General features: G+C 46.9%; 1 long non-coding RNA gene across 1 annotated transcript in view; it reads right to left on the reverse strand.

Moving 5' to 3' along the window:
* Positions 1 to 9971: 9971 nt before the first annotated feature.
* Positions 9972 to 13627, reverse strand: part of LOC123454141 — a 51708-nt gene continuing 48052 nt past the window's right edge. Inside the window, exon 2 of the long non-coding RNA XR_006633188.1 lies at positions 9972 to 10563. This is a non-coding gene — a long non-coding RNA (uncharacterized LOC123454141). The remainder of the gene's footprint in view (positions 10564 to 13627) is intronic.

The raw sequence follows: 13627 nt of genomic DNA on the forward strand, positions 1-13627 counted from the left end.
TCAGGAGGATCACACCTTCAGGACCAGCTTGAGCTGGTCTCAAAACAAAATTGTAGACACAGCTAGACACGGTGGCGCACCAACCTTTAATTCCATTATTGGGGAGGATGAGGCTTGAGGATCACAAGTTCAAGGACATCCTGGACTACATAGTGAGTTCCAGTCCATTCTGGGCTTATACTGAGACTGTTACAAAACAAAAACAAAAAGCATCAGGCAGGATGGCTTACGTCTTTAATCTCAGCATTTAGGAGACAGAGATAGGAGGATCGCAGTGAGTATGAGGCCACCCTGAGACTCTACATAGTGAATTCCAGGTCAGCCTGGACTAGAGTAAGACCTTACCTTGAAAAAGCAAAAACAACAAGAAAGCATAGACTGTTAGACTGTGGGGCTGAAGTGTAGCTCAGTAAGTAGTAGAGCCTGGGTTAGCTTGCACAAGCACCTGAGCTGGATCCCCAGTACTGAAAGGAAATAAATTAATAAAAGGACTAGTCCCACATCCCAGTTTGAATCTCAGCTTTCTAATTTCTTGGCATGTTACTTTAACTACACTAAGTCTCTTCATAAATAGGGAAAGCGGTACCTCATACGGTTGTGAAGCTTAAATGATATTATAAATGTTTAGCATGGTTTCTAGCACATAATGGGGGTCCAATTAAAGTAAATTATTAATTATAGTAGTGGAGGAGGTGAGCAGAAAAATGTAAGTAGATACTGTTCTACTAGAAGCATGAGAGTGGGGTGGGATAGGGACATACTGTGGAAGGATTCGTTGGAATTGAGCCTTTAAGTATGAGGAAGTTTGCAAGATGGAGAATAAATAAAAGCCAGGAATTGAATATTGGGGAACTATTCAGAAAGGCCCTTGGTTTGGGATTGGGACAGCCACACTTCATGGACCTTATGTTGCTGTCTCAGAATAGCAAGTGTGCTGATTTGACTCACTTGTTTCTCCTGGGACTTGTGCATCCTTTTTCCTCTCAGCCTGTCTGTAGTTGGCTTCCTTCAAGGCTCAGCCTGAACCCAACTCTGTAGTGAAGACTCTCCAACTTTTGGAGACACACTGCTTTTCCCAATACCCTGCAGCACTTAATTTCTTACTACACAGTTAAGCAGTAATTATATGTTATCCTGTTATTTAATTATTTCTTTTGTGTATGTCTATTCCTTCCAGTGTTCTCTCTCAGGGTAAGGGTAGTGTGGTAAATCAGATGTCCCCCCATAGGCTCATGTCTTTTGAATGCTTGGTTCTTAGCTAGTGACAATTTGGAAGGTACAGCCTTGCTGGAGGAGGCATGTTATTGGAAGTGAGCTTTGGAGTGTTATAACTCCCCCTCGCCAGAATTTGGCTCACTCTCTTGCTGCTGCTTTCCACCTGCTTTGGCAGAGGTGATGTCCAGCTTCTGTTCATACCACTCTTTCTCTTGCCATCATGAAGCTTCCCCTTGAGACTGTAAGCCAAAACAGAAACTTTCCTCCCAGGCTGGAGAGATGGCTTAGCAATTAAGGTACTTGCCTGTGAAGCCTAAGGACCCATTTTCAATCTCTCTCCAGATCCCACATAAGCCAGATGCACAAAGGTGATATAAGCACAAGGTCACACATATGCACTAGGTAGTGCAAGTATCTGGAGTTTGATTGTGATGGCTGAGGCCCTGGCATGCCAATTCTTTCTCACGTGCACTCTCTAAAAAAAAGAAAGAAAGAAAGAAAAAGAGAAAAACCAAAAAACTTTCCTCCCATCAGCTGCTTTTTAAAAATATTTATTTGGGCTGGAGAGATGGCTTAGTGGTTAAGGCACTTGCCTCTGAAGCCTGAGGACCCAGGTTTGAATCTCCAGGTCCCACATAAGCCAGATGCACATGGTGGCACATGCATCTGGAGTTTGTTTGCAGTGACTAGATGCACTGCCATGCCCATTTTTCTCTCTCTCTCTCTTTCCTTCTCCCTCTCTCTGTCTCTAATAAATAAATATAAATAAGCCAGAAAAAATATTTCATTTATTTATTTATTTGAGAGAGGGAATAAGTATGCCAGGGTCTGTAGCCACTGCAAATGAACTCCAGACACATGTGCCACTGTGTGTATCTGGCTTATGTAGGTCCTCGTATTTGATTAATACAAATTAAGAATGTCTGCAATAATGAAGGTGACAAATGTCTAGAACACTCCCTGTGTGGGTACACAGTGGCATGTGTACACATCACCATAAGTGATTAACTGGGTGCCTAGACAATAGCTTCTCAATATGAGACAGCATACCTTTGTGAGGGTGTTGAATCAACTTGACTTTGGCCTACAATCCGAAAGCATAGAGCTTGGAAACAGTAAACACAATGGCTGGTGGCTTGGGGCCTCCACAGCTCAGGCAAAAGTCAAGGAAACAAGCCTGCCATTCCAGCAGTGTTCTTGTGGGGTCAAACTCAATCAGGTGACCTGCTGTGCCAGTGAGGACTGCAGCTGCCCTTCTCACTAGCACTCACTCAAGTGCTCTGTAGATGTCCCCTGGCTTCTGGGGACAAAAGAAACCATAATACTTTCTCTCCCCTACCTCCCTCAGGCAGAGTCTCACTGTAGCCCATGCTGATCTGGAACTCATGCTGTTAGCTTCAGGTTGGCCTAGAAGTCATGGCCCTACTCCTACCTTAGCTTCCCAAGTGCTGAGGTTAAGGTGTACCTAGCCACACCCAGCTCAAAATGCTTTTAAAAAAAAATATTGACAATTTTCCTACACCACCATACTTAAATCTCCCATTACTTTCTCATCACCCTTCCCCCTACCCAGCTTTCTCTTTTCAGGCAGAGTGGTGCTATGTATTTGCCTGGCCTCAAACTTTTGATTCATCTGCTTCAGTCAACAAGTGTTGGGATTACAGGTGTGTGCCACCATCCCTGTCCATAATGTCATTTTATACCTTATCCTCTCTTTCAAAACCTTAGTGAGTTTCAGATGGGCAGGTTCCTCAGTGAATGTGTATATGTGGAATGAATCCATTTCAATTTAGTAATCCCAGGATTGGGCCCCAGTATTCTTAGCTGTGTGTATTCATCAGGTATTGTCTTAAACTGTGGGCTGACATTATGTCTACCCCCATGTGGGGCAGAACATGGGACTATGCCACTGGTTGCAGTTACCTTCTTGTTGCTGGGATGAAACACCTGACCAAAAGCAGGGCTGGCGAGATGGCTCATCAGGGAAAGCACTTGCTTGCAAGGCCTGATGGCCAGGGTTTGATTCCCCATTTCCCACATAAAGCCAGATGCAAAAAGTGGCACATGTGTCTGGAGTTCATTTGTAGCAGGAGGAAGCCCTGGTGTGCCCGTACTCCCTTGCAAATAAATAAATAAGTAAAATATTTTTTTTAATTTTTTTAATTTATTTATTGGAGAGCGACAGACACAGAGAGAAAGACGGATAGAGGGGGAGAGAGAGAATGGGCACACCAGGGCTTCCAGCCTCTGCAAACAAACTCCAGACGCGTGCGCCCCCTTGTGCATCTGGCTAACGTGGGACCTGGGGAACCGAGCCTTGAACTGGGGTCCTTAGGCTTCACAGGCAAGCACTTAACCGCTAAGCCATCTCTCCAACCCAAATAAAATATTTTTTAAAATAGCAGCTGGTGGGGGCTGGAGAGATGGCCTAGCAGTTAAAGTACTAGCCTGCAAAGCCTAAGGACCCAGGTTTGAGTCCCCAGTACCTACATAAGGCAGATGCACATAGTAGCACATGCATCTGGAGTTCATTTGCACTGGCTAGAGGCCCTGGCACACCCATTCTCTATCAGCCTCTGTCCTTCTTTATTACTCTCTCAAAATAAAAGAACAGTGTTTTACTTACTTATTGCAGCATAACAAACACTCCAGATTTTTGTAGGTTAAAACAATCATTTTATTAGCTCACAGTTTTGCAAATTGACTGGACTCGGCTGGGTAATTCTGCTGGTCCTGCTTGGGGTCTCTTATGAGGCTGCATTTAGATGGCAGCAGGAGCAGGAGTCATGTGACAACAACCGGGGCCCTGGAAAGCTGTGTCTTCATGTAGTCTCAGTGCCCTCAGCTCCACATGGCCTCTCCAGCTGGGTAGCTGAACTTCTTGCATAATGGCTCAGAGCTTGCAGAAGACAAAGGTGGATTAGGTCTGGAGTGGTTGAGGATGTAGTTTACTTGGTATAGTGCTTGCTTAATATTCATGAAATCCTGGGTTCAGTTCCCAGCATTCCACAACCTGGTATGGGGATGCATGGCTATAATCCTAGCACTTGGGAGATGAAGGCAAGAGGATCAGACATTCAAGGTTATCCTCAGCTACATAGCAACTTTGAGACCAGCCTACAATATATGAGACTGTGACTTAAAAAAAAAAGTAAGCCTGGAATTTGTACAGTATTGAATCTATTTTGGCTGAAGCAAATAGAAGGCCAGCCCTGAATCAGTGCAGACAGAAAGACACTGGGCCACAAATGCTAGAAATTGTGCCTCTTGGTAGACTCGCAGGTTCTACTCCGAAGACTGTACAAGGGGCTGGGGAAACACCCAGGGAGAGCCCATACAGGATGACTTCTTTTTAAAACATTTATTTTCAAGTATAGACAGTGGGGGGGGGGCAATGAAAGCCAGACACGTCCTACTTTGTGCATCTGGCTTTACGTGGGTACTGGGGAATTGAACTCAGGCCTTTAGGTTTTGCAAGCAAGCACCTTTAACCACTGAGCTGCCTCTCCAGCACTAGGATGATTTTTTTTTTTTTTTTTTTACAAAACAGAATGAGGACTAAGGCCTAGGCAAGTAAAGAGGAGGAAGGGAAAACATAGTTTGGCTGGGGTCCTGCTATGCAAAGTCCCAGGGAGGCAAGGACAGTATAATTTAGCAAAGAAAGCACGATTTAAGGTCACTGTGCCTGTAGATGGGAGGACCTGAGCTGGACAGAGAATAGTGAGAGGCCTTTAGGCTGGAGGGGCAAAAGGGTGTGGTAAGCTTTGAAGATGTCTAGACTGAGACTAAGGGACACCTAGGAGTGGTTTCAGCAGGGGAGTGACAAGACCAGAGAATCCAAAAAGGCCACTGGCTTCTGTATGATTGGATTCAAGAGAAAGGTCAACCCCTCATTTTCACCCTGTCCCTTCTAGGCCAGTGACCTCACTTTTGTCATGGAGATGGCTGAGTCATCACCTCACTTTTTGCTTTTTCTAGTGGGATTTTATTATAAAGCAAACTCCCTTATACAAATGCTTCATTTTTTTTTTTTTAAAGAACATGTTACAGAAAACCTGCTGCCTGGTAGGAACCTGGACATGGGGTTGGTCAAGTGGTCAAACAATTTATACTTAAGGGTGGAGTGTGCTAAGGAGACCCTGCTGGCAAGGAGCAGGGAGCATACCCAGCTCAGTAGACTTGACCTCACCGATAAAAAGATAGATGAAATTGAAATTATCTTTTCATTACTAATGAAAAGGTAACGTAGAGGAGGGCAGGGATGGGCGTTGAAAGAGTTCTTACTCTAGTAACAAGTCAAATAGTACTAAAAGGTGATATCAAAAAGCAGCAGACCTCAGCTGCATGCTCTTTAACCTCTAGTCCTCCCTAGAGGAAACCATTTTCAACTCTTTGAAGTGTCTGGAAGCAGCTCCGGAATGGCTATATTATGACATCCAACATAGCCCTCCCACTGACCAGCCAGGTAACCTCAGCCAAGCTGATTATCTTTTCCCTGTTTGCTCATCCACAACATGGGACTCATGATCATCAAACCATCTCATGAAACAGCACATTTAACCTGCCAGGCTTTTAGTCAATGAGTGGTAACTTTATATAATAGTAATGAACTAACTCGAGAGTACGTTGTACAAATGAGTGTCAGGCAGGATTATGATTTAGAGGAATAAACTAGGTTACCAAACTCTGTGTTTGCTGGGAGTCCCATTCCCTTCCATAATGGTGCCACTATAATTATCCTGACCCTCATGTCAAAGCATACATCTCTCTCTTTTTTCTTTTTTATTTACTTATTTGCAAGTGACAGACAGAGAAAGAGGCAGTTAGAGAGACCGAGAATGGGCACACCAGGACCTCCAGCCACTGCAAACAAACTCCAGACACGTGCTCCCCCTTGTGCATCTGGCTAATGTGGGTCCTGGGGAATCTACCCTCGGCATCCTTAGGCTTCACAGGCAAGCGCTTAACCACTTAGCCATCTCTCCAGCCCCTCTTTTCTTGATCCTGCTGTCCTTTTCAGCTACCATTCTGTTTTTCTCTACTACCAGATGTCTCAGTACACATACTGCCTCCTGTTTCTGCAGGGACTCCTTGCTTTCAGCCTTGCCTCCCACTTCCACCCTTGTTCTTCTCATGCTCTGGCCACTAGGGTCACCAAAGCCCACCTCATTTAACCACAAGGGCATCTTTGGACACAGAGTATTTGACTCAGTTTACCATCCACTCCTTAACTTTTTCCTGCAGAATCTTGCCATCCACCTCATTTGTGTTCCATCATTTCCCCCAAGCAATTCAGGAAAGAATTATTGAACTCAGGCTTGGCTCGACTCCCTTTCTGTCCTCCCCCATGTGTACTTTAACTTTTATTGCAAATACTAAAATCTCACTGAAGCTAGCTTCAGTAAAAGTTGTATCAGGATTGGCAGGCACAGAAGGGCATCTACCGAACCCCAAGAATAGAATATAACTGGAACACAGGGACAACCAGGACTGTCGACTTCAGCACCAACAGAGTGAGCCCCTTCCCAGCTTTCCTTTTGGATTTCTCAAGATCTGTACAGGCCTCCCAAAGGTGTCAGAAACTCTTAACATATGGCTAGTCACCAGGTCCTTTAAAAATCACCCTGTTGACTCAGGCCCTTGAACCTGCCTCTGCTCCAGCTTCCCTTACACTAAATGTATACCTCTTGATCATTTTGACTTGTCACTGTTTCTGGCCCCTTCTGACCTTTAGTGCAAGCATGGCCCACACTCCCCTTCTCTGTCTTTTTTTATTATTATTATTATTATTTGTTCATTTTTATTTATTTGAGAGTAGCAGAGAAAGAGGTAGATAGATAGAGAGAATGGGCATGCCAGGGCTTCCAGCCACTGCAAACGAACTCCAGATGCATACGCCCCCTTGTGCATCTGGCTAACGTGGGTCCTGGAGAATCAAGCCTCGAACCGGGGTCCTTAGGCTTCACAGGCAAGTGCTTAACCGCTAAGCCATCTCTCCAGCCCTCCCCTTCTCTGTCTTTTCTTTTTTGCTGGAACTACCTTCTGTTCTTCTGTTTTGTTAACTCCTAAATAACAGTACAGCAGCTAAGAACTTGGGCTCTGGAGTCCTAATGGCCTGGGTTGGAATCCTCAGCTGCTTTCTGGTTGTGTGAAAGTTACTTGAATTTTTGAGCTTTGATTCCTCATCTGCAAAATAAGGTCCTGAGTATAGTGCCTGGCACACAGGAAAGATTCAATAAATTATAATTAATCTTATTTTTGTCCTCTTTCTTGCCTTTTAGGTCTGCTAATTATCTTATTACATGTTCTGCTGTGACCGCAGATTCACCTGTCAGAATTTTCCAGATCCTTGGGGTTGGGGGATATAGCCCAGTTGGTAGAGTGCTTGTCCAGGTGGTATGAAGCCCTGGTTTTAATTCCTGGTGCCACATAAGCCAGGCTTGGTGGTACATGCCTATAATCCCAGCTCTTGAGAGAGGTGAAGGCAGAGGCAGGAGGATCAGAAATTCAAGGTCATCCTTAGCTATATAGCAAGTTCAAGGCCAGCCTGGGTGACATGAGACCCTCTCAGGAAACACACACACAACTTCAGATACCGAGGAAAGATGCAGCTTTCTGAAAGCTAAAGGATAGGGTGGTCTCACAAAGGTGGGTGATCTCATAAGATCTTCAAAGAAACCCCTCATCTTGCTTTAGCCAGGCCTCAACACAAGACAGTAGCCCCCAAGTCCCCTGTTGCTTGCTGCCTCTGGAGATCCAGGGTGACAGGTGGGCTACCATTAGACAGCCAGGTGGAGAGTGGGAATCCAGCTGTTGCCAAAAAAAGCCAGGGGTGTTGAGAGTGTATGTAGCAGCATCTACAGCACTTCAAGGGGGTGAGAAAGGTGAGAGAGCAGCACCCTCAGGGTGCGGTGCAGGCTTGGCTCAGGCTGGGGCCTCCCTTGAATGCTGGCACTGCAAAAGGCAAGAGGTGCTCCTGTTTTTGCTGAGCTGTTGCACCCGTGTGAGCATTTCTCATTAGGCTTCAATAGGTACATAGAGTATACAGCTTTCCCAGGCTCCGAAGCCCTGTGCTCTGCTCCTGGGTGGCAGCTCTCCCACAATGGAAGTCAGAGGGGCAGCTCCCACTCCCACCCACACAGAGCTAGGGGCTGGGCAGAGAGGGCAACATTGCCAAGTAGTTCATAGCTCTGGCTCTGACTCAGAACCTGCCCATTTCAGTCCCACTTCTGCCATTACCATCTCTGTGACCCTAGGGGAGTCAACTTCTTCATGCTGTATCTGCACAATAGGGATGATGATAGCCTTTATAATAGTTGTGAGTTTTTCTAAGATAGTGTGAGGGAAACACTCAGCTTGGTCCATCTTCACCACCTGAAGCCAGGGGCCTTGTCCTTACTAGAACAGCCACCTCCACACCACCCTGCTGTCTGCTTCCATCCCATCTGTGTTGACCTGTGTTCTAACGTCTATCTCCGACTTTATATTCTGAGCTCTCTCAGAAAATTGTGCTATATACCTGTGTTGCCCTGACATATATGATGATTATAATATGAATTGACTATTGGAAGGCACTGGTGAAACGTTATGGAAGACCCAGGATTCCGCCCACCCTGGACATTTACTGCACAATTGGAGGGCCTAGTGTCACTGCCTGGATACTGCAAGGAGCACAATACGTTGGTCTCCTGGCCTCATGGAGTGAACTATCCAGGGGTGATGGGCGTTAAGCATACCACGAACTGAGGATACATTTCAACTGGGAACTTTGCAAGTAAGAAGCAGCCTAGGTTGCCAATTGTATTGTGCAGAGGGACCACATTCTGGAGACGGAGGAACTGGGAAGATTTTTTCCTGGATGCTGTGACCAGCAAACCGAGGTCCAAAGAAAGGGTTGGCAGGGTTGAAGCAGAGGAAACCACGAACAGATTTTCAGGCAGCTGTTGGGCCAAAGACAAGGGTTGATGCAGTTGGAACCAAGTGATGGAGGGGACTCTGACGTCTGCAAGCTGCAGCGCATTCGGCGGAGCCTTGAGAGCTACCGTGAGAATTTGAGCCCCTCTTCCTAATAAGACCTAACATGTCTTCAATTTTATAGATCTGCACTCTGTGCTGAGTACACTGCATGCTTCTCTCGTCTACCTTTACACTCCTGTTGGTACCGGCTACGATCCCACTTTACAAAGAAACCCTTTCTCAGGAAGGTCACATCGAGTTAGGATTTGAAGCCAGACATCAGGACTCAACACCTAGCCCCCAACTCACTCCCCAAGTGCCCACCCAAAGAGCTAGGGCGGACTGAGACCGGCGCAGTCCTCCATGCCAGCGCCGGCTCCCGTCCCGCTCCCGCTCCGGGGGGATGGGGAGCCAGCTTTCCCCAGGCCGGAGAAGCTCCCCGGCGGCGGGGCTGACTGCCGCTGGATGGGAAGCCGGCGAGGGATCGCTGGGCTGCTCCCCACGTGACCGCCGGGCGCTGGCGCCGCGGGGCTGCTGGGCGGCCGCAGTGCGGTGCGCGCTGGTGCGTGTACGTGCGCGCGTCGCCGCCGCCGGGAGCCCGGAGCCGGGAGGCGTCGGAGCCCCGGGAGCCGCCCGCGGCCCGGCGGGAGGAGGGGCGCCCCGCGGCGGCCGGCAGGGGGCTCTGTGCCTCTGCGCTCGGCTTGGGCCGGACCCGCATCCCCGCCGCCCGCATCACGCTCCGCTCCAGCCTTGAGGGGGAAAGCGGTGTTCATTTCGGATTTAAAACGACTATTTTAAAATGAGTTTCATTCTTTATTTCTTTGTGTCCTCTCCCAGGGCCAGAAAGAAGCGGAAAGCGACAGTGAGAATCCATTCCAAACGAGCAGCCAAGAGGAGACGAGGCAGCTCCCAGATGTTGATGTTTCTTTTTTTTTTTATTTTTTTGGTGACATAAATCATTGCACTCATATGGGAGTTTTCATTGATTCATGTTCCCATCTGCTGAATTTCCTTTTATTTATTTAATATGGCTTTTTGGGGAAATCTTGCTCCGAAGCTCTGGAGAAGCATAAACAGTGCAAGCGCTGCAGCCCTCCTCCCTCCGGCAAGCCTTGGCCGTGGGGGCGGGGAGAGTCGGTGGCGCCCTGCAGCGAGGGGCGCCCAGCGCTCAGGTTGGGGTGGGCAGGCTCTCCAGGCTGCGGAGAGGGATGGCGGGGCCCTGGTTGGGGGGAGAGGGGGTGGGCAGTTCTCCAGGCTGCAGAGAGGGGCGCCCGGGGTCCTCGCTGGGAGGGGGGTGTCAGGCTCTCCAGGCTTCCGAAAGGCGTGCTCGGCGTCCTCGCTCACTGCCCGGTTCTCCAGGCTGCGCTAAGAGGCGATACGGCTTCTTCGCACCTGCAACAACATGGAAACCAAAGGGGCGCGTCATCCAGTTGACTCTTAGTCCTTCCTGCTCACTCTCCATTCTACGTTCCTTCAAGCCAGAGCAGTCTTCTTTGACATTTTGAGAACCAGAAAACATCCAACAATGTATGTCCATGTTAAGTGTGACAGTGTATCCTCTCCCCCTCTGGTCCTTCACCCCTCCACTCCAATAGTGATCCACCAGTAATTACAAACTCCGGCCAAGTCAGACCGCCCAAGCTTGAATCCTGACTTGACTTTCTTTAGTGAGCAAGTTAGCTTCTCAGAGCCTAGGATTCTGCACTTACAGGAACAAGCCCAGTATGTCTTACAGGTGAGAAACCCGACGCCCTTAGGAAGGTACTTGTCCAACGATTCCCCACCCAATCCCATTACCTCTCCACCCACCATTCTGGGACTAGCCTCCAGCTGCTCCTTGGTTATACCATTTTGCCAAGCAGAGAGAGAGTACTTTGTCTTCCATGAGAAAGAAGACAATTCTAGGTGTTAATGGTTCAGAATGTCTGGCACCTTAGAACAGTATTTACTAAACTTGGGAAATGGGGCCAGATTTGGAAGGGACGTAGGTCACCTCATTTGGTCCCTTATCTTAGTCCATGCAGGCTTCCCCGACAGACATAAAAGCTTACAGGCAGCTTTGTCTATTGGAAGATGCCCCACAGACCATGGTATAGGCTGTTTGAGTGTATGGAAATGCAGATTGCATAGACCAAGACCCCTTAAGATCTATCATTCTTCCTGTCTAGGGCTGTTATAGCCAAATCTGAACAAAATGAAGTTTCCTTGGTGTTGTGTGACCTTTTCCTTGGGGAGAAGACCAAATGTCTACTCCCTCCTATAGGGCCCCAATGACAGATCAAAGAAACAATTCCACCCATGTCTAGTTTAACTGGGGCTATTTACAGGAGCATGGTCAAGTTAAAGGCAGCTACACCGAAGAAATAGTCTGTCTCCTCAAGCAACTGCTAACTACATATACACACATACATACATATATTCATTCATACATAAACACACATACTAGGGGAAGGGAGGCCCCTCCCCATTCCATGACAGACAATTAGTGGGCTGGATCAGGTTTTGATCTCATACTCTCATAGCTGATGAGAGTTCAAAACAGTCATGTTGGGTTGGAGAGATGGCTCAGCAGTTAAAGGTGCTTGCTTGCAACACCTACAGACCTGGTTTGATTCCCCAGTACCCACATATAGCCAGCCATATGCACAAAGTGGTGCATGCATCCGGAATTTGTTTCTAGTGGCAACAGGCCCTGGCATGCTCACGTTGACACTCTCTCTCCCCCCTTCTCTCTCAAATAAATAATTAAATATTAAAATTTTTTTAAAAAACTACCTGGTGTGGTAGCACACACCTTGGATCCTAGCACTTGGGAGGGAGAGGTAGGAGAACTGCCATGAGTTCAAGGCCACCCTGAGTCTACATAGTGAATTCCAGGTCAGCCTGAGCTAGAGTGTGACCCTAGCTCAGAAAAACCAAAAACCAAAAAAAAAAAAAAAAAAAAAAAAAAAAAAAAAAAAGTGAGAGAGAGGGAAAGAAGGGGAAAAATAAAAACCACCCATTTCATGTTTCATTTTTCCTTGATGTGATTCCGTTCTTTCCCTTTGAAATGGAAAGGTTTACTACGTACCATTATATATATAGAATTATGTAACTTGTGTTTTGAGTTCACAGACTCACAGGAGAGTGACTTGAGTCTCAGCTGAGGCTTTGCCCTTTTGAACGTGTTGGGACTGGTAAAGCCTATGAGGACTTTTAAATTGGACTGAGTGCATTTTGCATGGTGAGATGGATCTGGGGCTTAAGGGGCTCAGGGAATGTGGTGGTTTGAATTTAAAACTTCCCCCATGTGTTTGAACACTCAGTTGCCAGCTGTTTTGGATGGTGATGGAAGCTTTAGGAGGAGGAGCCTTGCCGAAGGAAAGGGGTCACTGAGAATAGGCCTTTCAGTGTTACATGTCAATCATGATCGCTGTTCTCGCCTGCTCTTTTTCTACATGGATGTGATGATGTGATACATTTTTTTTTGTTGTTACATACTTTCTTTACCATGATGAACTCATACCTTCTAGAACTGTATGACAAAATAAATTATTTCCCTCCCCCCCCCAAGAAAAACCCCAAACCCAGTCATGTCATGCCTGAAGGACAGCATTTGACAACACCCAAGGACTCTTGAAGTGTGTGTCTAGTCAACATTATTTTCCTCTGGGGGCTACATTTCTTTGCTATGTATATCCCATGCAGAACCTTCTTTGCATGTGCTAAGTGGATCTCTTCTGGCTGGATATCCAATAGTGATTTGGCTCTAAGCTCACCCATCTGTGCACAAGCCCCTAACCTTCATCCATGCCTACTGTTTTCTGAAACTCTGCATGGCAAGGAGCATGCTGCCTTTGCATGTGTTCACAGAAAGTAAACACTCAAAATTTGTTCAGTGAAGAAAATGAGATGGCATACAGGAGCACTCTGTTCACTTTGCCCAACAAGGGTGAAGCCATTGGCTTTATCGTGAACTAAAACCACTCATAAGTTCTATGATTCGTCTTTGAGATTGCCTTGAGATTAACAAAAAGAAAAGGAGGACTGGAGAGATGGCTCAGCACTTGCCTGCAAAGCCTAACAACCCAGTTTGATTCCTCAGTACTCATGTAAAGCCAGATGTGCAAAGTGGAGCATACATCTGGAGTTCATTTGCAGTGGCTAGAGGCCCTGGCATGCCCATTCTTTCTCCTTTCTCTCTCATTCGCTCTCTCTTTCTCTTTCTCTCTCTCTGCTGGGAGTGGTGGCACATGCTTTTAATCCAAGCACTCAGGGGGCTGAAGTAGGAAGATCACTATGCATTGAAGGACAGCCTGAGACTAACTCTTGAATTCCAGTCAGCTTGGGCTACAGTGAGATCCTACCTCAAAAAAAAAAAAAAAAAAAAGGCTGAAGAGATGGCCTAGTGGTTAAGGCGTTTGCCTGCAAAACATAAGGACCCAGATTAGATTCCCCAATACCCACATAAGCCAGA

This window comes from Jaculus jaculus, chromosome 13 (assembly GCF_020740685.1).
Source record: "Jaculus jaculus isolate mJacJac1 chromosome 13, mJacJac1.mat.Y.cur, whole genome shotgun sequence".
Lineage (NCBI taxonomy): Eukaryota > Metazoa > Chordata > Mammalia > Rodentia > Dipodidae > Jaculus > Jaculus jaculus.